Source organism: Emys orbicularis, chromosome 2 (assembly GCF_028017835.1).
Source record: "Emys orbicularis isolate rEmyOrb1 chromosome 2, rEmyOrb1.hap1, whole genome shotgun sequence".
Taxonomy (NCBI): Eukaryota; Metazoa; Chordata; order Testudines; family Emydidae; genus Emys; species Emys orbicularis.
In genome coordinates this window covers 45,626,206-45,653,913 of record NC_088684.1, presented here as the reverse complement: position 1 = coordinate 45,653,913, position 27,708 = coordinate 45,626,206, and positions in this window count along the sequence as shown.

The window sequence follows — 27,708 nt, the reverse complement described above, 5'->3', positions numbered from 1 at the left end:
GTTTGTATGAACACACCGGAGCAGTGTATTTCCTCTTGCTGTAACATGGGACTAAACAAAATGCATTGTACTGCACTCAGTAATGCTTGGAAGGACCCTGGGTTATCTAATAAAAACTATGTTTAGTAGACTTCAGGTTAACATTCTGCTCCTGGGAGAAAAAGATAATCATAGGCTTGTCTGTCTTACAACAGTAGGTAAGAGGGAATTTAAGAGATTTTCAAAGGACTGTTCAGGGTTTTAGCTCAACTATCATTGACTTTAATGAGAGCTGGGTGGCTAAAACCTCATGCAAAGCTTTGAAAATACAGGGGTTGCTTTTACTGCAGGAAAGCCTTGGAACTGGCTGATAAAACAGGCAAGGGAAAGATACTGCTAAGTGCATAGTAATACTTATGTGCAAATAAATAAATACATTACAGACTTAATTATACAATAGATTTCTCCCACTAAAAACCATCGTATTACAGTCTCACCTTGTAGGGAGTTTTACATTGACTTAATGACAACAAAATTAAGCCAATGCTGAGAACTTTTGAAAATTCTGCCATTAGTCTACACAATGAGACTATAATAAAATGTAATTTAGTGGGATAAATTATCTGATAGAGAAATAATTTTCTCTAATCTATTTAAATACAGAATAAAAGAGTATTGACCCCTTGCAGAATATCCCTTGACATGTGCTATTGCATCTCAGTGATTTGAATTCATTTTTCTCAGTTTAGAAGTGAAAAGATGTTTTTTTCCCCCAACTGCTAGACCTGCGGGCTCAACCTGGGATTTTGAAGTCAAGCTGTATGCCTTCTGCCTCATGAAACTTCACCAGGAATAAATAATTACGCCAAATTCTGCCCTCAGTTAAACCAGTGCAAATCAATTGTCCTCTGAGTTTCCCGAGGTGTAACTGATGCAGAATTTGACCCTGGAATTGGAAAGCTGTTAATAGTTCTTTTAGAGATACATGAGTCAAAAAGAAGCCAACTCATTCTCTAAAGGGTATGTCTACACTACGAGAGTAGTTCGATTTTAGTTAAATCGAATATGTGGAATCGATATTACAAAGTCGAACGTGTGTGTCCACACTAAGGACAGTAATTCGACTTTGTCAGTCCACACTAACGGGGCAAGCGTCGACATTGGAAGCGGTGCACTGTGGGCAGCTATCCCACAGTTCCCGCAGTCCCCGCTGCCCATTGGAATTCTGGGTCGAGCCGCCATTGCCTTCTGGGTAAAAAAATGTGTCGAGGGTGCTTCTGGGTAACTGTCCTCATCCGTCCGTCACTACCGCCCTCCCTCCCTCCCTGAAAGCGCCGGCGGGAAATCAGTTCGCGCACTTTTCTGTTCAGTGACAGCGCGGACGCCACAGCACTGCGAGCATGGATCCCGCTGCGACCATCGCTGCAGTTGTGGCCGTTGTCAACGCATCGCAGCTCATCATCGACCTTTCCCAGAGGCAGATAGAGAGAAATGAGGCGAGGAGGCTACGGCAGCGGGGTGAGGACCTGAACTCCGAGAGTAGCACACGCCTGTCTGAAACCACGACACCCAGTGCCGAGGACATCACGGTGGCAATGGGTCTTGTGGATACTGTGGAACGGCGATTCTGGGCCCGTGAAACAAGCACGGACTGGTGGGACCGCATAGTGCTGCAGGTCTGGGATGAATCCCAGTGGCTGGGATTCAACTTTCGCATGCGGAAGGGGACTTTCCTTGAACTTTGTGAGTTGCTGTCCCCTGCCCTGAAGCGCAATGACACCCGGATGCGAGCAGCCCTGACTGTCCAGAAGCGAGTGGCCATAGCCCTCTGGAAGCTAGCAACGCCGGACAGCTACCGGTCAGTCGCGAACCAGTTTGGCGTGGGCAAATCTACCGTGGGGGTTGTTGTCATGCAAGTAGCCAAGGCAATCGTGAAGGTACTGCTGTCAAAGGTAGTGACCCTGGGAAATGCGCAGGCCATCATAGATGGCTTCGCCGCGATGGGATTCCCAAACTGCGGTGGGGCTATAGATGGGACTCACATCCCTATCCTGGGACCGGACCACCAGGCCAGCCAGTACATCAACCGAAAGGGCTACTTTTCGATGGTGCTGCAAGCACTGGTGGACCATAAGGGACGTTTTACTAACATCAACGTTGGATGGCCGGGCAAGGTTCATGACGCTCGTGTGTTCAGGAACTCTGGTCTGTTTAGACGGCTGCAGGAAGGTATTTACTTCCCGGACCACAAAATAACTCTTGGGGATGTGGAGATGCCTACAGTGATCCTCGGGGACCCAGCATACCCGCTAATGCCCTGGCTCATGAAGCCCTATACTGGCGCCCTGGACACAGAAAAAGAACTGTTCAACTACCGGCTGAGCAAGTGCAGAATGGTGGTGGAGTGTGCTTTTGGCCGTCTCAAGGGGAGATGGAGAAGCTTACTGACTCGCTGTGATCTCAGCGAAACCAATATCCCCATTGTTATTGCAGCTTGCTGTGTGCTCCACAATCTCTGTGAGAGCAAGGGGGAGACCTTTATGGCGGGGTGGGAGGTTGAGGCAAATCGCCTGGCTGCTGATTACTCCCAGCCAGACAGCCGGGAGATTAGAAGAGCCCAGCGGGATGCACTGTGCATCCGGGAGGCTTTGAAAGACAGTTTCCAGACTGAGCAGGGTCACCAGTGAATTTTAAGTTTGTGGACACAGAAGCTGAACTTGCCACCGTTTCTTTACCCAGTTACCGTTGACTATCCTCTCCAGTTACATACCCCCTTCATCCCCTTCCCAAAAAATAAAATCTGTTCTGTTTTGTTAATGAACACCGTTGTCTTTATTACTGTTTTCGCGGGAATGTTTTAAACCTGGGACGCAGACTGTGGCGGGGTGCGGGTTTAGTGTTGTGATGCAAATGATGCTTCTAAACTCCAGGAATGACAGGTTCCGCAGTGGTGGACTGGTTGTTTCAACAGAGCCTGCCAGCCCTCCTGGGCGGCACAGCGTGTATGTGTCGGCTATGTGACTGTCTGGCAGGGGGAGGAGGGTTACAGCTCCCCTGCTGCGCGGCTCTATGATGCATTTGATCTGTAACTGCCCTCCCCCGCCACAAAGTCACAGAGCAACCCCCCCCCCCCCCCGAACATGAAAACCACCTCTCAGATTGACCAGGGTCACTAGTCACTGCACTGGGTATGTGTCCTGATGCTGGACCTGACCCCGCCTCTGTACCCTGGTAAAGGTGACTGTCCTGTCCAATTACCAAGCCCCTTCCCCTCCTTCAGACAGACTGTCCTCCAAAAGAAAATCATGGAAACAGTAATTAACAGAAACGAATATTTTATTATGAACCACACAGGAAACGTTTGGGTTGAAACTTGCACGGGGGCTTCTGTGAGGTGTGTAGGAAAGGACTTTTGAAATTTTGGGGAATGAGAGCCTTCTAGTGCTAGAGCAGTCTGCAGGGGTTGACTGAAAGTTTTAACGGCCCTTGCGGCCCCTCCTTCTTTGTACTTTGGGTGAGGGGGGTGTGGGACTTGGTGGCGGGGGAGGGCGGTTAGAGATAGACTGCAGCGGGGCTCTGTCCTCCTGCCTCCGGTCTTGCAGAACATCCACAAGGCGCCGGAGCGTGTCCGTTTGCTCCCTCATTAGTCCAAGCAGCTTTTCAGTAGCCTGCTGGTCCTCCTGACGCCACCTCTCCTCCCGTTCCATGACTGCTCGGTGCATTTGTGACAAGTTCTCCCTCCACTGTGTCTGCTGGGCTGCCTGGGCTCGGGAGCAGCTCATTAGTTCTGAGAACATGTCCTCCCGCGTCTTCTTCTTCCTCCTCCTAATCTGCGCTAGCCTCTGGGAGTGTGCTGACAGGCTGGGTTGGGAGACAGTCGCAGATGTGTCTGTGTGAATGGGAAAAATGGAGTGAATTCCTGAGACAGATAAATGAAGTTGTGTACAAAGAACCTAGTCTTTCTCTGTGAACAAGACCATGCACTGCACCTCTCACATGCGCACTCAGGACAAAGTCGAATTTTCGGCCCTCGCCTTCAGTGCCTGGGGTCTTGCAGTGGTCTTGCAGTTATCTCAGAAGCGTGGCAGGACACCTGAACTTCTGTAGCGTGCAATCATGGTAAGCCGTAGACTTCTGGCTGCTTAACACTGTACTAGTAGCACTGGCCTCCTTTCACATTGAAAGCAATGCCAGTCTCTGCTGCCAGCAATCAGGACAGCATGAACTATGCCCCTGTCCCACCCCTCGCGGCTGTCCCAGGGAAAGATCCCTGTATGCTGCCCCTCTCCCTCCACCGCGTGGCTGTAAAGCAGTCCCAATACTAACATTCCCCTCCCTAATTCAAAGCAGGGCGTCATGAGCGACATCACCCTGCTGAGGATCTCGGAGTCCCAGAGGGAAAGGATGCTTCGAGAAAGCCTTCAGAAACCAGGGCCGTTTGCCGCCATGCTCTGCAGGGCAATGATACCAGAGTATCTGATGGTGTCGTGGCGCGGAAACGTGTCCTACTACGGAGGGCCCAATAAGATCGCCCTACCCAGGAACCTGATGAACAGGGTGGAAATGTACCTTCATGAGACCTACGAGGAGTTCTCCTATGAGGATTTCGCCTCTATCCCCGGCCATATTGACCGGATTTTCGCGTAGGTGCACTGGGACTAAAGAGTGGAGCGTCTTGGGCAGCAGAATCATGACTTACCGGACATTGTAAAAAAATTTTTAAATACTTGGGACTAAATTGTGAAGAGCCTAAGGCAGACAAATCATGAAAAACCCTTTCTTACTATTGTAAATATTCCAGTTTTTTTGCAGATTATTGTTTACATGTTTAAGCACTTTAGGAAAAAGCCATTGTTAATATTATAAATATTTCAGTTCTTGTAAAAATAAATGTTTAGATATTTAAAGCACTTACTGCTTGATCCTTCCCCTGATTCTGTCTCCGGGGTAAGGGATGGGGACGGTTGGTAGGGGATCTCGGTAAGGGTGATGAAGAGCTCCTGGCTGTCGGGGAAATCAGTGGTGCCAGCGCTGTCGACTGCCTCGTCCTCCTCATCTCCTTCTTCATCTTCCCCGTCCGCTAACATGTCCGATGAGGAACCTGCCGCGGACAATATCCCATCCTCAGAGTCCACGGTCAGTGGTGGGGTAGTGGTGGCGGACGCACCTACGATGGAATGCAGTGCCTCGTAGAAACGGGATGTGTGGGGATGGGATCCGGAGCGTCCGTTTGACTCTTTGGTTTTTTGGTAGCCTTGTCTCAGCTCCTTGATTTTCACGCGGCACTGCGTTGCATCCCGGCTGTATCCTCTCTCTGCCATGGCTTTAGAGATCTTCTCGTAGATCTTTGCATTCCGTCTTTTGGAGCGCAGCTCTGAAAGCACGGACTCATCGCCCCACACAGCGATAAGATCCAAGACTTCCCTATCAGTCCATGCTGGGGCCCTCCTTCTATTAGATTGCACGGCCATCTCTGCTGGAGAGCTCTGCATCGTTGCCAGTGCTGCTGAGCTCGCCACGATGTCCAAACAGGAACTGAGATTCAAACTGCCCAGACAGGAAAAGGAATTCAAATTTTCCCGGGGCTTTTCCTGTGTGGCTGGTCAGAGCATCCGAGCTCGGACTGCTGTCCAGAGCGTCAACAGAGTGGTGCACTGTGGGATAGCTCCCGGAGCTATTACCATCGATTTCCATCCACACCTAGCCTAATTCGATATGGCCATTTTGAATTTAGCGCTACTCCTCTCGTTTTCGAGGAGTACAGAAGTCGAATTTAAGAGAGCTCTATGTCGAACTAAATAGCTTCGTGGTGTGGATGGGTGCAGGGTTAATTCGATGTAACGGCGCTAAATTCGACATAAAAGCCTAGTGTAGACCAGGCCTAAGAGCTGTGCCAATTTTATAACTGGAGAAAAAAAGCAGTAAAACATATTTTAATCATTGAATTCATCAGATATTTTTATACACAGGGAAGAGAGCTGTTCAGTGAGAATGTGCCATTCTTTGGCAATTACTTTTCAGAATGGAGGTACATTTTAAGAGACTTACAGGTGTGTGCTGAAAGAAAGAGCATTTTCTTTTCTAAATGAAGGTGAGTCAGATTATCTCTGGGGCTTCAGTTTCTTCTTAACTGCCAGGCAACAAATAGGATTAAAACTAGTATTGCAGTTTATTTAGGTTCAGTTTGATCTAATGTAATTATAAACTCTAACACAGTGGTTCTCAAATGCGCATGTGGCCACAGCCTCCTGGACAGTGATTGGAGGGGTGATGGGGTGACTGCCCCACACTGGCCCATAAGGGGTTAATAGAGCCCTCAGGAGGCTGCACAGGAGGCAGCCAATTACAGAGGGGCTGAGACGAGCAGCCAGTCATGTCTTGGCAGCCCCATATAAGAAGGGCTTCAGGGCAGAGCAGAGTTCAGTGCTGACTGGAGCTCCTGGGGAGAAGATCAGGCTTCCAGCAGGAGGAAGGAGCACCAGCACCTGGGACAGAGCAGTGCTGCAAGCAGGGACCGGGGGAGCTAGAGAGAGCTCCTGGCTGGCTGCTAGGGCCTGCAGGCCGAGGTCCTGAGGAAAGGGCAGAAAAGAGTGCTGGAGCTGCATGGGAAGCGGCCCCAGGACAATGGACTTCAGTTGCCACTGAGGTAGTGGCTGGACAGAGATTGCAGGTGGCCCGGAAGGGGGGAACACAAAGTGTGGCACAGCTGGAGGGCAGTGAAGAGGATGCCGCACTCCTGGGGGTGGTGTGGGTCCTGGAACAAAAGTGACAGCGGCGAGGCACCACTAGATGAGGGTGTCCTGGAGAGCAGAGCTAATTCCCAGGACAACTGGTAGTAGGCACCGGAGTGGTGAGTGATTCCCATCACAGGGGGGCAAAACAGTGTTAACAAACATACAAATATCACTTTTCACAGAAACAGACTTACCAGCTAGCAAGTCGGAAAAAAAAAATCAACCAAAAAAAGCAAAAGAAACAACAAAAAAGACAAAAACATGCAAAACACCTTATTTGTTTCTATTCTGTTTAGGCCCAGTAAAGAATAGAGACAACTGTACATTATTTTTATTATTGAGTCCGCAATAAAAACCTACATAAATAAATTACAATGATTGGGACATGCATATGTGCGTATTCATTTGTTTTTTCCTAAAGTTAATTAAGTATTTTAGAAAAAATTGTCAAAGCGGCCACCAGCAAGAGTTGGTAATCACACTCTGAGGACCAAAACATATCTTGTGAGACCCCTGAACATTAGTCACTCCTTTAGTAAAAGCAGGGAACTGGGGGTCAGGAGGCTTTAGTTCTGTTCTTGACTCCATCAGAATATCTGTGTGATCTTAGGGAAAGTCACTAAATACCTATGGAGAATTTAACCTCTCCTCTCCCCCATAGCATTTCTGCCACCTGTGAAAATCTTCTGAGTCAACATACCTCTGAGATTCAGCGTCCTTCTCCTTTAATAACTGTCATGTTCTGGGGTGCAATCCAGAGCAGTGAGGGGTTGCGTCATCTTGTGCCCTGTAGCCCATGGGCCTTAAATGCTATGCAGCTGCGGCTCACAGCCTGGTCACTGATACCCAGCAGAGACGCATGCACTGAGTGTCTGTGTGTTAAGCAGCTCTGACTCAGCAACCTGCTTGTTACACCCCAGCCACACTCTGGTGCTCTGCCAGTTAAAGCAGAGCGCTGAGTTGGTTTAGATTAAAAGTAAAACAAGTTTATTAACAAAAGGAGATAGGATTTTAAGTGAATTCAAAGGATAGAGTTAGAAATGGTTACAAGCTAATAAAAGTGGAAAAACACTTTCTAGAGGCTGAGACTTAACAACGTTACAGTTTTGGTTCAAGGTAAGATTCTTACCTTACACTATCTTACAGCCAGGTGGCTGACCACCACTCTGGTCAGGATCTCCCACGAAGTCCAAAGTGCTCAGTTCCTTTGTCTTCTTGGGTGAAAGATCTTTTACTAAAGTTTTTTCACTTGCATTCAGTTCCCAGAGACTTCAGCTCACCCTTGGCTGAAGGACCCATCTTTCTCAGCTTGCAAGAACTCAGGCCCTTTGTGTCTGTCTAGTAATGGATGCCAAGATGGCGTCTTCTCTCTCCTTATATTATCTTCCAAAACTCACTGTTTTGTCCCTAGACTCAGGATGACCTCCTGCTGTTTTTCCCTTCCTGTGGACTTCCCATCCCCCTGCTGATTTGCATGTAAGTGGAGCTTCCATTGCTTAAACACCTTGCTTAATTTCATTGGCGACAGGTAGGTAGCTGTGATGTTCCCTCCTGTCTGAGAGAGAACCTGTTTCTGTCTATGGTTGATCATATACTTTAAAGCATAACATCATTAAGTATCCATATTTCCTCTTACGGTGTTGATGCATACATTTCACAATGATACTAATCACCAGCATGTCATTAGCTTTCAGAAAAGCTCTCACTTGATACTTTTATAAAACATTAATATTGTATACAATCACTTGATTCAATTACTTATCACTTGAAGGTCAGACCCTGCAAGAGGCCATCTCCCCCACTTGCCAGGTGAATGGCTTTGTTTACATTTTATGAAAGTGTGCCTTCATTGTTTGTGCCTCACGGCACAGTCCTTTGTCTAGGACAGACTGGGTTTATGCATTGCTTGCCAAACACATTTTTAAGGACATAATTCTAGTGCACATTCATAGCTCTTTGTGCACACCCTGTACATACATCATGCAAGAATATTAATGATCAGTGAGTTACTAGTTCTCTAATCCTATTTTATGACACCTTTTGGATATAGATTATGACAACATTGTGTTAGGTGTAGTGAGTATGTCACACCTGACAAGAGCTGCTGAGACAGAGTAGTAAACCACAAATGGGCCTCTGTGTCACAATAACACTGTATGCTTTTTTTGAGAAGCTCAAAGTACTTTACAGACATGAGTTAAACTTGAACAAATATGTTGTGAGATTGATGAGTCTTTCCCAATTCCAAACCACTCCCAGAAAAAATCCAGTTCATTACCAGAGTGAAAGGTGACATTGAATTCTCTGCTGCCTAGCAGGTGGATCACAGATTTCAGCTGTGCAAGTGAGAATCCTAAAGATTTTAACAAGAGCCAAAACAACAAAATCCCTAGTGTGACCTTTGTCCATGTCCTATCTGTAGCTCAGACGTATCACAAATCTATGCCAAGGCATCCTAAAATAATGCTTCCATTGTGGGCATCCTGCCCAGAAGCCTGATCCTGATTGGCTAGGACAGCTGCATGGGGGTTCTTCCTGGGTGGCCCCTCAGCAGACATAGAGTTAGAAATAGACAAGTTAGGTCCTTCCTTATTGTCATTATTCCATGGTTGCTTACTCACAACAGGCCTTTCTGCTTATCCTTATCAGCACTGCAGCTTCCCTCTGACGAGTCTTGCTTTCTCCATTTTACAGATGGAGAAACTTAGGCACAGATCTACTAAGGCCAAGATTTTGCAAACTGATATGTTTCCACTAAAGATATTTTAATAACTGTCAGTAATATACAGGAAATCTAGGTAGATTATTTCATGCCTTTGTTATTCTGACATTATATATAAGGTCCTCTGCCCGCTTGGTTGGGGCCTGGAGAAAAGATCTCTGAATGAGGCTGTGCTTTGTATTCAGCTGCAAATAGTAATTGCATGAAATATTTCAGAATAAAAAATATGGGAGGGAGGTGAACTCACATGAACGCAGCTCTGAACTCTGGGTCTTCGCTGACCGAGGACAGCAACTGTGAGTGGGGTGCAGTGCAGGGAGAGGGGAGTGGGTGTTAAAGGAATGTTTGTTTGTTGGACTTTTGCACTGCAAGGTGAGAAACTGAGGTAAAGGACACTGCCCAAGTACTGTGGGTTAGGTGATTTGCTCAGTGTCCTATGCTTTCAAATCATGGTTATGTTGTTTTCCCAGTTAATGCCAGGTTCCTTTCCCCTTTATATTAAAACTTTATTTTGCTATACACAGACTCAGTGCTTGCGAGAAGGGATGTATTGCCTCTTAGAGGTGCCAGGGTGGTGGTTAATTTTCCCACATTACTGGGTGGGGGCTTGAGCCAGTTCTGTTTTGTATTGTTAAGAGGAACCCCTAGATATTGAATCAGACTCTTGGTGCTGCTGACTCCACCTGACAGAAGGGTTACACTAGTACATGAAAATGAAACATCTACCCAGCCACTGTGAAATTAGAGAGGTGAGATGGATTGGAAAACCCCACTCTTTTTTCAAAGAGAATGCTAATACTTGTCAGGGTTGTACAAGCACTCACTTGGCTTTCCAGAGAAATCTGCTAGGTGTGGGGCTTAAGTGATGCTTCTCTTTCTCTTTGAATCCTAAAAATCATGGCCAGCCAGTATCTCCTGGTATTTTCATTTCATTTCTTTTCCCAGTTCTTTCTGGTTTGCTCTAGCTCTGTCTCTCTTCCTCTCCATCCTCCAGTGAGAAAGGTCTGGAAAGCTTCCTATATTGCTGAGAAATCAAAACCCTGAGTTGTTTCAGAAGCTTTCCTGCATTAAGGGCCTTCCTGAACAAGACAAGGTGTGTTGCTGGTGCTTGGAGCTAGCTACTAATTTCCCATTGCTGTGTCTTTGTTTAGTTTATGCTAGTTCTTTCTTGTTGTTTTCTGTCAATCATTTTCGGTATCACACTCAGTGAAGCAGTGGTAACAAAGACATCTACCAAGTTCTTTCATGATGATACCACTAGCTGTCTGAGTGAGAGACAGACACAGGGATCTATAAAATCTGTCTGTAGATAATAAAGTTGCACTCCATGTTGTTGGCTTATTAAAACCTAAATGCTACCTTTAATAACATGAAAAGAAAAATTATTTGGGGGCGGGGAAGGGGGACAAAATATGGAGTGACTTCACCCTACCCTGGTCACCAGTGGTTGTGAAACAGTCACTAACAATGACACATCCTTTCCTTCTACCACCAATAGAAGCCAATAAAAAGTCAACCTTTGCCAGCTGTTACTACTACTCTGAAACCTGTTACTACATAGTCACCACAATTATCCCCCTTTCTAAGCAGAAGGAAAATAATGGTAATCTCAGATTCCACTGTGCACTAAAAGTTGGCAGATGCAGACTTTAGAAATGGTAACTACTGTATCTGCTTATCATCAACCAGTGATTATAGTAGTGTTCCCTCCAATTCAGAGCTGAATTTTTCATTGACCTTCAAGTGAAATCACTCCAATAACTTGATGAAATCCTTTCCCCGGGGGCTCATTTCAGAAGAAGATAACTGTGGCCTACTGTCAAGGCTGTATCCCCACTTTGAACTTTAGGGTACAAGTGTGGGGGCCTGCATGAGGACTTCTAAGCTTAACTACCAGCTTAGTTCTGGTCCGCTGCCACCATTCCCTTCCCTGGGAAGCTTTGAGAAACCTTTCACCAATTCCCTGGTGAACACAGATCCAAACTCCTTGGATCTTAAAACAAGGAGAAATTGACCCTTCCCCCCTCCTTCCTTTCACCAACTCCTGGTGAATACAGATGCAACCCCTTGGATCTAAAAACAAGGAAAAATCAATCAGGTTCTTAAAAAGAAGGCTTTTAATTAAAGAAAAAGGTAAAAATCATCTCTGTAAAATCAGTATGGAAAATAACTTTACAGGGTAATCAGACTTAAAGAGCTCAGAGGACTCCCCTCTAGCCCAGGTTCAAAGTACAGCAAACAAAGATAAACACTCTAGTAAAAGGTACATTTACAAGTTGAGAAAACAAAGTAAAACTAAGACGCCTTGCCTGGCTTTTTACTTACAAGTTTGAAATATGAAAGACTTGTTTAGAAAGATGGGGAGAACCTGGATTGATGTCTGGTCCCTCTCAGTCCCAAGAGCGAACAACCCCTTAAACAAAGAGCACAAACAAAAGCCTTTCCCCCCCCAAGATTTGAAAGTATCTTGTCCCCTTATTGGTCCTTTGGGTCAGGTGTCAGCCAGGTTACCCGAGCTTCTTAACCCTTTACAGGTAAAAGGATTTTGGAGTCTCTGGCCAGGAGGGATTTTATAGTACTGTACACAGGAGAGCTGTTACCCTTCCCTTTATAGTTATGACACGCCCCCCAAATCACAGATAGTGTTGGACGTTCGGTTCCACACTGGCTGTGATTTCTTCCTGGAGCTCTAGGAGAAAACAGAGTTAATAAGACACATGTACCTTTAGACATACTACTGATTGTATAAAAACTAACAATATGTTCCAGTCCAAGAACAATTGTTAACCAGTTAACTCTGGGAAACTTTCCTGGGAGAGTGCATCAGCCACTTTGTTAGAAGCTCCTGAAATGTGTTGTATTTCAAAATCAAAATCTTGGAGAGCTAAACTCCACCGAAGAAGTTTTTTGTTATTTCCCTTGGCGGTATGAAGCCACTGTAGCGCAGCATGGTCTGTTTGTAGTTGGAAACGCCGTCCCCAAACGTATGGGCGTAGCTTTTCCAGCGCGTACACAATGGCGTAGCATTCCTTTTCGCTGATTGACCAGTGGCTTTCCCTCTCAGACAGTTTCTTGCTGAGAAACACGACAGGATGGAATTCTTGATCCGGTCCTTCCTGCATTAAAACTGCTCCCACGCCTCGCTCGGACGCATCTGTGGTTACTAGGAACGGTTTGTCAAAGTCTGGGGCCCTTAGCACAGGGTCAGACATGAGTGTTGCCTTAAGCTGGTTAAAGGCCTTTTGACACTCATCAGTCCACTGAACTGCATTTGGCTGTTTCTTTCTGGTTAGGTCTGTTAGCGGGGCGGCGATTTGGCTGTAGTGTGGTACAAATCGCCTATAATATCCAGCCAAGCCTAAGAAGGATTGGACCTGTTTCTTTGACTTTGGAACCGGCCACTTTTGGATAGTATCCACTTTGGCCTGTAGGGGATTTATAGTTCCTTGACCCACCTGGTGCCCCAGGTACGTCACTCTGTTTTGGCCTATTTGACACTTTTTAGCCTTAACAGTTAGTCCTGCCTGCCGGATGCACTCAAAGACTTTTTCCAGGTGCTCCAGGTGTTCTGTCCATGAATCAGAAAAAATGGCCACATCATCGAGGTAGGCAACTGCAGATTCTCCCAATCCCGCTAGGAGACCATCTACAAGTCTTTGGAAGGTGGCGGGTGCATTTCGCAACCCGAAAGGGAGTACATTGAATTCATACACCCCTGCCTGGGTGACGAAGGCTGACCTTTCCTTAGCGGGTTCATCTAGTGGTACTTGCCAGTACCCTTTTGTTAAATCTAAAGTAGAGATGAATTGGGCATGTCCCAATTTTTCCAATAGCTCATCTGTGCGTGGCATTGGATAGTTGTCAGGACGAGTTACAGCATTTAGCTTACGGTAGTCCACGCAAAAGTGTATTTCCCCATCTGGTTTGGGAACTAGAACCACTGGAGATGCCCATGCACTATTAGAGGGGCGGATTATACCCATCTGTAGCATGTCCTGGATCTCCCTTTGTATAGCAGTTTGGGCTTGAGGTGACTCCCGGTAGGGTGGGGTTCTAATTGGGTGAGCATTACCTGTGTCAATGGAGTGGTATGCCCATTCGGTCCGTCCTGGAGTGGCTGAGAAAATCGGTGCAAAGCTTGTGCACAGCTCCTTGATCTGCTGTCGCTGCAGACGTCCAAGGGTCGTGGAGAGGTTCACCTCTTCCACGCCACCATTCCTTTTTCCTTCGTAGTAGACACCTTCAGGCCATTCCGCTCATCTGTTTCCTGGGCTGTAAACTGGCAAATGTTTAATTCTCTGGAATAAAAGGGCTTAAGAGAATTAACATGGTATACCTTAGGCTTTATGTTGTAGGTGGGGGAGGCTATGAGATAGTTAACAGCTCCTAGGCGCTCCTGGACCGTGAATGGTCCTTCCCAGGACGCTTCCATTTTATGGGCCTGGAGTGCCTTTAAGACCATGACTTGGTCTCCTACTTTGAAGGACCGTTCTCTGGAATGTTTATCATACCAGGCCTTTTGCTCTTCCTGAGCATCCTTTAGGTTTTCTTTAGCAAGGGCTAAAGAGTGTCGGAGGGTGCTTTGTAGGTTGCTTACAAAGTCTAGAATGTTAGTTCCTGGAGAAGGCGTAAACCCCTCCCATTGCTGCTTTACCAACTGTAATGGCCCCTTAACCTCACGGCCATACACAAGTTCAAATGGTGAAAACCCTAAACTGGGATGTGGTACAGCCCTGTAGGCAAAAAGCAACTGCTGCAACACTAGGTCCCAATCATTGGAGTGTTCATTTACGAATTTACGTATCATGGCCCCCAAAGTTCCATTAAACCTCTCCACCAGACCATTGGTTTGATGGTGATGAGGGGTGGCAACCAAGTGATTCACCCCATGAGCTTCCCACAGGTTTTTCATGGTCCCTGCCAGGAAATTAGTTCCCGAATCTGTAAGGATGTCGGAGGGCCACCCTACCCTGGCAAAAATGTCTGTTAATGCCTGGCACACTCTTTTAGCCCTGGTGTTGCTTAAGGGTACAGCTTCCGGCCATCGGGTAGCAAAATCCATGAAAGTCAGTACGTACTGCTTTCCTCTGGGTGTCTTCTTTGGGAAAGGACCCAGAATATCCACAGCTACTCGCTGAAATGGGACCTCAATTATGGGTAGTGGCTGGAGAGGGGCTTTAACCTGGTCTTAGGGCTTTCCCACTCGTTGGCACACCTCACAAGACCGGACATAATTAGCAACGTCCTTGCCCATTCCCTCCCAGTGGAAGGACTTCCCCAACCGGTCTTTGGTTCTGTTCACCCCAGAATGGCCACTGGGATGATCATGGGCTAAGCTCAAGAGCTTTCCCCGATACTTAGTGGGAACTACCAACTGTCTTTGAGGATGCCAGTCTTCCTGGTGCCCACCAGAAAGAGTCTCCTTGTATAAAAGTCCTTGTTCTACAACAAACCGGGATCGGTTAGAAGAGCTGAGAGGCGGTGGGGTGCTCCGCGCCGCCGCCCAAGCTTTCTGAAGGCTGTCATCTGCTTCCTGTCATCCTCAAAGACAGTTGGCTGTCATCTGCTTCCTGTCATCCTCAAAGACAGTTGGTAGTTCCCACTAAGTATCGGGGAAAGCTCTTGAGCTTGGCCTGGAACTGTTCCCTTGATGCTGGAGACATCAGTTCCTCCTTGGACTGTGGACTGGGGCTTGGTCCCTCAGGAAGTGATGCAGGTGCTGGGGCTGTTTCCATTGACTGTGAACCGCTGTCCGCTGGTGCACTATGTGGTATCTCAGGCTCTGGCTGAGCCTCTTGGGTAGGGTTATCTGCTGCTTCCGCCAGTTCAGGCTCGCTGGTGCCCTCTGGCGTTGGAGTTGTAGACGGGTTTGCAAGCGCTGGACTCAGTGCTGGCAATGGTTCTGGTGCTGGTTGCGTTGCCAGTTCTGGGACTGGCTTTGGTTGGGTCTCTGGGATTGGATCCACTACGGCTGTTGCAGTCGTTGGCAGGGGATCCGGTTCCACCACCTTTGTTTGGGTCTCCGGTAACACAGACGGGGCCCTGGTGGACAGCTCAGGAACAGGGATGGGGGTGAAAGCTTGCTTAGCCTGGCTGCGGGTGACTATTCCCACCCTCTTGGCTAGCTTTACATGGTTGGCCAAGTCTTCCCCCAGTAGCATGGGAATGGGATAATTGTCATAGACTGCAAAAGTCCACATTCCTGACCAGCCCTTGTACTGGACATGCAACTTGGCTGTAGGCAAGGTTACAGACTGTGACACGAAGGGTTGAATGGTCACTGAAGCCTCCGGGTTGATGAGTTTGGGGTCCACTAGGGATTGGTGGATAGTTGACACTTGTGCCCTAGTGTCCCTCCAAGCGATAACCTTCTTTCCGCCCACTCTCAAGGTTTCCCTTCGCTCCGAGGGTATGAGAGAGGCATCTGGGTCTGGGGATCTTTGGTGTGATTGGGGTGTAATGAACTGTAATCGGTTGGGGTTCTTGGGGCAGTGAGCCTTTATATGCCCCAGTTCATTACATTTAAAACATCGCCCTGCTAAGGTATCACCGGGGCGATGTTGGTTGGTGGAGACTGGTGGGGTGGGGTGAGAAGGCGTCTGGGATTTCCCTTGGGATGTGGGTGGGGCCTTGGGTTGTCCCCGGTGATAAGGTTTTGTTTCGGCTTGCCCCTTCTGATATTCGCTCCAACTGCTACTAGCTTTTTTCTTTTCTGTCACCTCCACCCATTTGGCTCCAATCTCCCCCGCCTCGGTTACAGTTTTGGGCTTCCCATCTAGGATGTACCTTTCTGTTTCCTCAGGAACACCCTCTAAAAACTGCTCCATATGCATTAGGAAGGGCAACTCTTCCGTAGATTTAATATTTGCTCCTGATATCCAGGCATCCCAATTTTTCCCAATGTGGTAGGCATGTCGGGTAAATGACACATCGGGTTTCCACCTTAGGGCTCTGAACCGCCGACGGGCATGCTCAGGTGTTAGCCCCGTTCTGATTCTGGCCTTGTTTTTAAAAAGTTCATAACTGTTCATGTGTTCCTTAGGCATTTCAGCCGCCACCTCTGCTAAGGGTCCACTGAGCTGCGGCCTCAGCTCTACCATGTACTGGGTTGGAGTGATGCTGTATCCAAGGCAGGCCCTTTCAAAATTTTCTAAGAAGGCCTCAGTATCATCGCCTGCCTTGTAGGTGGGGAATTTTCTGGGATGGGAAGTGGTACCTGGAGAGGAATTGCTAGGATGGGCTGGTGCATCCTGCCTAGCCCTTGCTACTTCCAGTTCATGCTTCCTTTCTTTTTCTCTCGCCTCCTCTTTGGCTTTTTCCAGCTCCATCTCTCTCTTGTGGGCCCCCTCTTTGGCTTTCTCTTCTCTGTCTCTCAGCTCTATCTCTTTTTCTTTCAGCTCCATAGCTCTCTTGTGGGCCTCCTCTTTGGCTTTTTCTTCTTTGGTAGTCATTTTCCTGTTTTCTTGTGCTGGGTCACACCCCTCTGCAGTTGACTGAAACTGGGATGTACTCAGCTCTGGCTGCTGCTGAGTTAACAGATTTCAGAGTAGCAGCCGTGTTAGTCTGTATCCGCAAAAATAACAGGAGTACTTGTGGCACCTTAGAGACTAACAAATTTATTAGAGCATAAGCTTTCGTGGGCTACAACCCACTTCTTCGGATGCATATAGAGTGAAACATATATTGAGGAGATATATATGTGTGTATATATATCTCCTCAATATATGTTTCACTCTATATGCATCCGAAGAAGTGGGTTGTAGCCCACGAAAGCTTATGAGTTAACAGAGACTTTCTAACTAGCTACTCCCGAGGATGTAAAAAGAAAAAAAAAACAATTCAGCTTGTAAATTCCTTTTACCAGTCAAAGTTTGCTCACTTTGAACCCTTCTCTTAACAAAGGCTCTTGTTAAAAAAACTTAACACCTCTGCCTTCAGGCAAGGAGAGATAAGATATGCATCTACCTTCAGCTCTGCTTTCCAAGCAGCTAGAAGGAAAAAAAAATCTTACTGGCTTTTGGGTTTAAAACGATCTCCACCGCTCTGCCACCATGTCAAGGCTGTATCCCCACTTTGAACTTTAGGGTACAAGTGTGGGGGCCTGCATGAGGACTTCTAAGCTTAACTACCAGCTTAGTTCTGGTCCGCTGCCACCATTCCCTTCCCTGGGAAGCTTTGAGAAACCTTTCGCCAATTCCCTGGTGAATACAGATCCAAACTCCTTGGATCTTAAAACAAGGAGAAATTGACCCTTCCCCCCTCCTTCCTTTCACCAACTCCTGGTGAATACAGATCCAACCCCTTGGATCTAAAAACAAGGAAAAATCAATCAGGTTCTTAAAAAGAAGGCTTTTAATTAAAGAAAAAGGTAAAAATCATCTCTGTAAAATCAATATGGAAAATAACTTTACAGGGTAATCAAACTTAAAGAGCTCAGAGGACCCCCCTCTAGCCCAGGTTCAAAGTACAGCAAACAAAGATAAACACTCTAATAGAAGGTACATTTACAAGTTGAGAAAACAAAGTAAAACTAAGACGCCTCGCCTGGGTTTTTACTTACAAGTTTGAAATATGAGAGACTTGTTTAGAAAGATGGGGAGAACCTGGATTGATGTCTGGTCCCTCTCAGTCCCAAGAGTGAACAACCCCTTAAAACAAAGAGCACACACAAAAGCCTTTCCCCCCCCAAGATTTGAAAGTATCTTGTCCCCTTATTGGTCCTTTGGGTCAGGTGTCAGCCAGGTTACCCGAGCTTCTTAACCCTTTACAGGTAAAAGGATTTTGGAGTCTCTGGCCAGGAGGGATTTTATAGTACTGTACACAGGAGAGCTGTTACCCTTCCCTTTATAGTTATAACACCTACCATGCTGTGCAAGCCCTGGAGGGCTGTCTGTGGTGGGCTATGCATTGGAAAATGTGGTCTGTTGCACAAGCTCAACAAATTTTGCACAGCAGGGATTTGTGGAGCTGCTAGTGGATATCATAAGTGATATCACTTGGATATCATAAGTGAGCAGTCTGCTTCCCATGCTTAGCATCTGCCTGCACAGTGCTGCATCCATGTGTTTTCTCTCACTTGGGCTTCACGTTCCTTGGGTGTTAAAGTCCTCAAATGGAATTAAAAGGGGTGGTGGATGGGACCCAGACCATTATGTTTTTATTATTAAATACACCATAACATTCAGCTGTATGGGTGTGGAAGTCCCTGTGTAACGGGGCGAGGACTCACCACTGCAGCGCCTCCTGCTGTCGTCCTGGGAATTAGCTCTTTCACAGCCTTGGAGCACCCTCTGCAGGCCCCTGTCTCACCTTGCCAGGCCCCCGTGTCCCTCCCGGACCCCGGTGCCCCTTTCCACTGGGGTTCTGCCCCTTGCAGTACCCCCACAGCCTCAGTGGGTCTCCCCTCCCCGGGGAACCCCCACCCCCCCTATCCCCGCCTTGCCTCAGTCTTGGCTACTGCTAGTCCCCATCTAGCCCCGTTCACTGGGGCAGACTGCAGTATGATTGCCACTCATCACTGGCAAGGAGGGTTTGGGCCTGCTGCCTCTGCCTACCCGTGGGCTGCCCCCTGCAACCCCAGTACCTAGTCGGCCTTATACTAGGCCTGCAACCTGGGGGGGGTTCCAGGCTGGAGCTTCCCAGCTCCTCTTGCCTTCCCCCAGCACTGCTCCACCTTAGGTACCCAGGTACACTCCCCAGCAGTCAGGCCCTTCTCCCTCTAAAGGCAGAGAGAGAGTCTGAGTGCCTGGCTCACAGCCCTTTTATAAGGGCCAGCTGTGTTCTGTTCGGGGCGTGGCCCCAGATGAGGCTGCTTCCCCAATCACAGCCCTCTCCTGGGCTGTTCTAAGCCCTTTAAGGCAGGAGCGGGGCAAGCACCTCGCTACCCAGCTTGCTGGAGAAGGTGGTGGGAGTTTAACTACCTTCATCATCAGAGGTGGTAGGTGTCCATGCCCCTAGGCTCTGACGGTGGAGCACGTACATCACATCATGGATGACAGAAGCAAAGTGAGACACTCTCTCCTGCCATTACCAGTTGGTTTGAGGTTGCACTGTCGAGAATCTTTATATTCTCTTTCCTGTGGTTGCTCTCTGGAATAGAACTTCCAGCCAGGGACACAATGTGTTTAAGGGATACGTGGCCCTTTCAACATTCTTTCCTGGCTTTGATCAGTTGTTGCGGGGCATCCTGTTCCTAGCTGCAGTGGCAGTCATGCTCTATCTCAGCAGAGGCAGCACTAAGGCCTTGGCTACACTGGCAATTCACAGCGCTGCACTTGCTGCGCTCAGGGGTGTGAAAAAACACCCCCCCTGAGCGCAGCGAGTGCAGCGCTGTAAAGCGCCAGTGTAATCAGCGCCTGCAGCACTACATGCTCCCTTGCAGCGCTGCAAGCTACTCCCCTCGGAGAGGTGGAGTACTTGCAGCGCTGCAAGACAGCTCTCGCAGCGCTGGCGGCGCGACTACACTCGCGCTTCACAGCACTGCCGCGGCAGCGCTGTGAATCCGCAAGTGTAGCCAAGGCCTCAGACAGCCACATAAGTAATTGCATGGCTACTAGGAAAGGGAAAACCCGTCCTTGCGGTAGGGAGCAATCTCTATGGAGCTTAGTATTATTACTGCATCTGTGTAATAAGGGGATGAGCTGGCAGCCCATGAGCCTGACTTTTGGAACCTGTGCAGTGGAGCAATTGGTCCCACTACAACAGTGGTTCTCAAAGACAGTCCGCTGCTTGTTCAGGGAAAGCCCCTGGCGGGCCAGGCCGGGCCGGTTTGTTTACCTGCCGCGTCCGCAGGTTCGGCCGTGGTTCGCTGCTCCAGGCCAATGGGGGCTGCAGGAAGGGTGGCCAGCCCATCCCTCGGCCCGCGCCACTTCCCGCAGCTCCCATTGGCCTGGAACGGCGAACTGCGGCCAGTGGGAGCCGTGATCAGCCGAACCTGCGGATGTGGCAGGTAAACAAACTGGCCCGGCCCGGCAGGGGCTTTCCCTGAACAAGCGGCGGACCGGCTCTGAGAACCACTGCACTACATAACAATATTCTTCATAGATTCATAGTTTCCAAGGCCAGAAGGGACTATTCTGATCATTAGTCTGATCTCTTGCATAACACAGGTCATAGAACTTCTCCCAAAGAATTTCTAGAGCATAACTTAGAAAAACAGCCAATCTTGATTTTAAAATTGCCAGTGATGGGGAGAGTACTACAACCCTTGGAAAATTGTTCCAATGGTTAATTACCCTCATTGTTGAATATTTATACATTATTTCCAGTCTGAATATTATAGCTTCAACTTCAAGCCATTAGCTCATGTTATACCTTTCCCTGCTAGATTGAAGAGCACATAATCAAATATTGTTCCCCATGTAGGTACTTATAGACTATAACCCAGTCATCTCTTAACCTTCTTTGTGTTTAGGTAAATAGACTGAGCTCATTGAGTCCATCACTAGAAGGCATGATTTCTAACCCTTTAATCATTCTCATGGCTCTTCTCTGAACCCTCTCAAATTTATCAACATCCTTCCTGGGAATGGGAGACAGGATTTATCACTCGACGATTGCCTGTTTTATTTATTCCCTCTGAAGCACCTGGTATTGGCCACTGTCAGAAGACAGGACACTGGGCTAGATGGACCTTTGGTCTGACCCAGTATGGCTGCTCTTATGTTCTTGAATTTTAGACACAGAATGGATACAGTATTTCAGCAGGGGTCACACCTGTGCCAAATATAGAGCTAAAATAACCTTTCTACTCCTACACAAAATCCCCCTGTTGTAGCCCAGTGGGCCAACTTACCTGTTTTATATTTATTGCTTTGTTATTTTGCCTTATTATATTTAGTAGTAATGCAAGGAACCTACAGGCTTTTATCCTGTAAGATTTGGCTTTAGTAGATATTGTGAGGCTTGAGGCCTATAACCTTTGGTATAGATAAACTTAAGTAACTTAAACTTAATAAACTTACTTAAGTTATAGGGAACAGAAAGTGGTATGCCAGAGGGGGAATTTTGTCCAGAATACTGACATCAGCCACCCACAGAACACAGCTGACCCAGCACAGAACATAGCTGACAACAGCATCTGGAAAGTTCTGGACAGAACCTCCGACCGCAAAGCTGCCATGACAGCAAATTGACGTGTATGCTAATAGGGTAACATCATACATATACTAACCTATAGAAAATGGACACCTTAAGGGGAGGAAATACAAATAAGGACCTCTATTGAATATGCATTGGTCATGGCAGCATCAGCGTAACCTACTATAAAAGTAACACCCCAGGGGCAGCAGAGAGGTTGGAGAAATGTAGACCTTGGGAGGGGCCAAAATGATGGCCACTGGGGAAGATGAGGACGATGACAGCGATGAGAAAGATAATGGTTAAGTATGAAAGATAAGGGTGTACGTATGGACGTCCAAATGTACTTTCTGTATTATCTCTATCTGCTTTGTTAAGTTTAAGTGTGTGTATGATCTTTGCTAAATTATTAATAAATCATATATTTATATATAGAGAGAGTTCCTATAGTGTGAGTGTTGCACCTGTGCACATCGGGGTTCCCAAATTATATGATAATTTTACAATAATCTTACTGGGCCTGATCTTGGGACAAGAACCTGTTAATCGTCAAGTTACAATTATATTTACCCAACTTTGGGTCAGGCTACACTGTTTATGTATCCCAGAATCTCATTAGCCCTTTTGGCCACAGTGTTGTACTAGGTGCTTATGTTCAGCTGATTATCCACCATGACATCTAAATCTTTTTCAGAGTCACTGCTTCCCCAGGACACAGTCCCCCATCCTGTAAGTATGGCCTACATTCTTTGTTCCTAAATGTATACATTTACATTTAGCCATTTTAAAATAAATATTGTTCAGTTGCACCCAGTTTACCAAGTGATCCAGATCACTTTGCCATCAGTAACCTCTCTTCTTCATTATTTACCAGTCCTCCAATTTTTGAGTAATCTGCAAACTTTATCAGTGATGATTTTATGTTATATTGCAGGTCATTGATAAAAATGTTAAATAGGATAGGGCCAAGAATTGATTGCTGTGGGACTCTACTGGAAACACAACCACTTAATGATGATTCCCTATTTATAATTACATTTTAAGAACCAACAGTTAGCATTAATTATATTACTCTCTTTTAAATTCTTTATTAATAGAGTCCTGTATCAGCCATTCCATTATCTTGCATGAGATTTATGTTAGACTGACAGGCCTATAAGTACCTGGCTCGTCCCCATTTACCCTTTTTAAATATTGGCACAATATAAGCTTGCTTTCAATCTTCTGGAACTTCCAGTATTCCAAGGCTTCAAAATCAACATTAATCATAGAATCATAAGACTGGAAGGGACCTCGAGAGGTCATCTAGTCCAGTCCCCTGCACTCATGGCAGGACTAAGTATTATAGACCATCCCTGACAGGGTTTGTTTAATCTCCATAATTGGAGATTTTTAAGAGCAGGTTAGACAATCTCCCTAGGCAATTTATTCCAGTGCTTAACCACCCTGACAGTTAGCAAGTTTCTCCTAATGTCCAACCTAAACCTTTCTTGCTGCAATTTCAGCCCATTGCTTCTTGTCTTATCCTCAGGTTAAGAAGAACAATTTTTCTCTCTCCTCCTTGTAACAACCTTTAATGTACTTGACAACTGTTATCATGTCCCCTCTCAAACAAACCCAAACCCAATTTTTTCAATCTTCCCTCATAGGTCATGTATTCAAGACCTTTATTCATTTTTGTTGATCTTCTCAGGACTTTCTCCAATTTGTCCATAACATTCCTGAAATGTGGCACCCAGAACTGGACACAATACTCCAGTTGATGCCTAATCACTGCAGAGTAGATCGGAACAATTACTTCTTGTGTCTTACTTACAACACTCTTGCTAATACATCCCAGAATGATGTTTGCTTTTTTTGCAACAGTGTTACACTGTTGACTCATATTTAGCTTATGGTCCACTATGACCCCCAGATCCTTTTCCACAGTACTCCTTCCTAGGCAGTAATTTCCCATTTTTTATGTGTGCAACAGATTGTTCCTTCCTAAATGGAGTACTTTGCATTTGGCCTTATTGAATTTCATCCTATTTACTTGAGATCATTTCTCCAGTTTGTCCAGATCATTTTGAATTTTAATCCTATCCTCCAAAGCACTTGCAACCCTTCCCAGCTTGGTATCGTCTGCAAACGTTATAAGTGTACTCTCTATCCATTATCTAAATGATTGATGAAGATATTGAACAGAACCGGACCCAGAATTGATCCCTGCAGGACCCCACTTGTTATGTCCTTCCAGCATAATTGTGAACCACTGATAGCTACTCTCTGGAAATGGTTTTCCAACCAGCTTTGCACCCACCTTATAGTAGCTCCATCTAGGTTGCATTTCCCTAGTTTGTTTATGAGAAGGTCATGCGAAACAGTATCAAAAGCTTTACTAAAGTCAAGATATACCATGTCTACCGCTTCCCTCCCATCCACAAGGTTTGTTACCCTGTTAAAGAAAGCTACCAGGTTAGTTTGACATGATTTGTTTTTGACAAATCCATGCTGACTGTTACTTATCACCTTAGTATCTTTTAGATGTTTGCAAATTGATTGCTTAATTATTTGCTCCATTATCTTTCCAGGTACAGAAGTTAAGCTGACTGGCCTGGAATTCCCCGGGTTCTCCTTATTTCCCTGTTTTATAGATGGGCACTATCTTTGTCCTTTTCCAGTCCTCTTAGATATCGCCTCAGTCAGCTCCTTGAGTATTCTAGGATACATTTCATCAGGCCCTGGTGACTTGAAGACATCTAACTTGTCTAAGTAATTTTTAATTTGTTCTTTTCCTACTTCAGCTTCTTATCTTACCTCATTTTCTCTGACATTATTATTGATAATTCTACCATTTCCATCTAGTAATGGACCAATACCATTGTTAGGATTCATTAGTTCCTAATATACTAAGAAACTTCTTATTATTCTTACCTCTGCTGGAGATATATATACACCTCTACCTGGATATAACGCTGTTCTTGGGAGCCAAAAAATCTTACCGCATTATAGGTGAAACCGCGTTATATCGAACTTGCTTTGATCCACTGGAGTGTGCAGCCCCGCCCTTCCTGAGCACTGCTTTACCGCGTTATATCCGAATTCGTGTTATATTGGGTCGCGTTATATCGGGATAGAGGTGTGTGTGTATTATTATGCTACCTTCATTTCCCCTCTAAACCAGGTCAGTTTTTTAACCAATATGGCCTTCTTTTTTGATTGTGGCTTTTTGGGGTTTTAGTAGAGTGTTCTTAAAGATTTCCCAACTATCAGTCACATTTTTTCTGATTATATCCTTCCATCCAGCTGATTTGGCTCATAATTGTTTTCAGCTTTGTGAAATTGGCCCTTTTAAAGCACCAAGTATATATATGACTGGTCTGGACTTTATTATATTTGCCAATTATAAATGTGGTGATGTCATGGTCACTTATACCTAAGCTACCCTTAATTTTTAATACTGTGATCAGTTCTTCTTTATTTGTCAAGAGAAGATCTAAATTAGAATGTCCCCATGTTGGATGCAACAATTTTTTGAGTTAGGAAATTGTCATCTATAATAAGAAATTCCAAGGATGTTTTTCTTAATGAAAAGAAACCTCTTTTCTTCCTAAAAAAGAAAATAGACTTCTCTGTTCATTTTATTTTACAGGCAAAATTTATATTTATGCAAGCCAGTGAATTAGTCCCCAACGCCTGTTATCAGTACAGTCTCCATGCATAACCCTAACCAAGAGTTCAGTGGACACTACTATTTTGATTCCAGTTCAACCATAAACTCACTTACAGTCACATGCCAGCCACCTGCCCTCCTTGAGTCTCTGTCAACCCAGCTGCAGAATTGGTTAAAAAAGGAAGATCTCAATGAAAACCAGATGTTGCATCTGATCTGAACTTTGCTGTGTAAATAAACTGTGCATTCTGTTCTGTCTATCTGCTTAATTATAATATATCAAACAGTCTCTTGTGGAAATGTTTTCATGGTGCATTTAGTAAAATAAAAGACTATTGCAGTGCTAATTCCCTGATGGCTATTACTGAAGAATTGGTTTTATGTGCTATTCAAATCCTATGGATGAAACAGTGCTTGGATTCACCCGCGACTGGTCTGTCCCACTCTATATTTCACCATAGGGTCCTTTACTTAAACAAGATGAGAATTTATGAAGATCAATGTCTTGATCACATAAAAGTAGGAAAGATCCAAGAGTGGAATCTGCAGCTCTGAATTTAGTCTAAACATATTTCAGTAAGGAGACTTGGGGGAGAACTACTGAGCAAGAAAAGAGATAATAAGTTAAAAATTGCTTAGACAAGTTACATGAAGACTGCAGGGCCTGATGAAATACATCCTAGAATACTTAAGGAACTGAGTGAGCCATTAGCTATTATCTTTGAAAACTCATGGAAAATCAGAGAGATTCCAGAGAATTGGAAGAGAACAAATATAGTGCCCATCTATAAAAAGGAGAATAAGGACAACCCAGGGAATTGCAGACCAGTCAGCTTAACTTCAGTAACTGGAAAGATAATGGACTAAAGAATCAAGTAATCAATTTGCAAACACCTAGAACAGGCCTGCACAACTCGTAAAGTGGCGAGGGCCATATTACTCTAAAGAAAACAGCTGCGGGCCGAAACCCTCCGAGCGCCGACAACGCCCCCCCCCCAGCACCACCCAGCTCCCCCGAAACACAACACCCCCCCCCAGCGCTGGCCACCCCACGGAAACAACCCCCCTAGCGCCGCTGAAACACCCTCCCCCTCACGCTACCTGCCCCGCGGAAAAAACCCCTCCTTCCCCAGCGCCGCCACACTGAAACAGCAGTATTGAACCTTGGTAATATGTTATAGCGGGCCCCTAAGGTAGTATAATTAAGGTAAAAGAAAAATGTCTTTTTGCTAGAAGTAGAATAAGATCTTCCCCCCACTTTGTAATCAATTGCCCTGTTGAATGAATGAGGTGTGAATGAGGAAGGCGTGGAAGGCCGGCACCTCCAGACAGCTGCAACCCTTGGAGAGGGCAGGGCCGGCTCTAGGATTTTTGCCGCCCCAAGCAAAAAAATGTTTGGCCGCCTTCCCTTTCTTTTTCTTCCCCCTCTGCCCCCGGCCCTGACCCCACCCCAACTCCACCCCTTCCGAACCCCTTCCCCAAATCCCCAGCACCGCCTCCTCCCCCGGTGTGCTGCATTTCTCCCCCCCCCCATTGCTTCCTGCGGGCCCCCTGTGACCTCCTGCCCTAGCTCACCTCCGCTCCACCTGCTCCCCCGGGCGTGCCGCCGCTCCGCTTCTCCCCCCTCCCTCTCAGGCGAGGGAGCGCAGAGAAGCGGAGCAGCGGCACGTTCAGGGGAGCAGGCGGAGCAGAGGTGAGCTAGGGTGGGTGGGCGCAGGAAGTAACGGGGGGGTAGAGGAACCACTCCCCGCTCCAGCTCACCTCCGCTCCACCACCACCGCCTCCCCCGAGTGCCCGCCGCTCGGCTTCTCTTCCCTCCCAGCCTTGCTGCGCAAAATAGCGGTTTCGCACGTGGCAAGCCTGGGAGGGAGGGGGGAGAAGCGGAGCAGCGGCGTGTTCAGGGGAGCAGGCGGAGCAGAGGTGAGCTAGGGTGGGGGGGCACAGGAAGTAACGGGGGGGTAGAGGAACCACTCCCCGCTCCAGCTCACCTCCGCTGCCTCCCCCGAGCGCCCCGCCGCTTGGCTTCTCCTTCCTCCCAGCCTTGCTGCGCGAAACAACTGTTTCGAGCGCGGCAAGCCTGGGAGGGAGGGAGGAGAAGCGGAGCGGCGGCGGAGCGCTCAGGGGAGCAGGCGGATGCGGAGGCGAACTGGGACGGTGAGGGCACTTTTTCCCCATGCCTCGGAGTCGGCACCTATGATGGCCGGCACCAGAATGCCACCCTAGAAATGTGCCACCCCAAGCACCTGCTTGTTTTGCTGGTGCCTGGGAGAGGGATGGGAGCCAGACCAGATCAGTAGAACAGGTCAGCCACCGACTCACCACTCGCCTCCTTAGCCCTCCTCCCCCGGCTCGCCTACTCACCCCCCCGCCACTGCCTGCTCACTCGCCTCCTCAGCCCCCCACCCCTCCGGCTTGCCGGCTCACCTGCCTCCCCGCCACTGCTCGCTCGCTCGCTTCCTCGGCCCCCCACCCCCCTGGCTCGCCTACTTACCCCCTGCCACTGCCCGCCCACTCACCTCCTCAGCCCCCCTCCCCCGCCA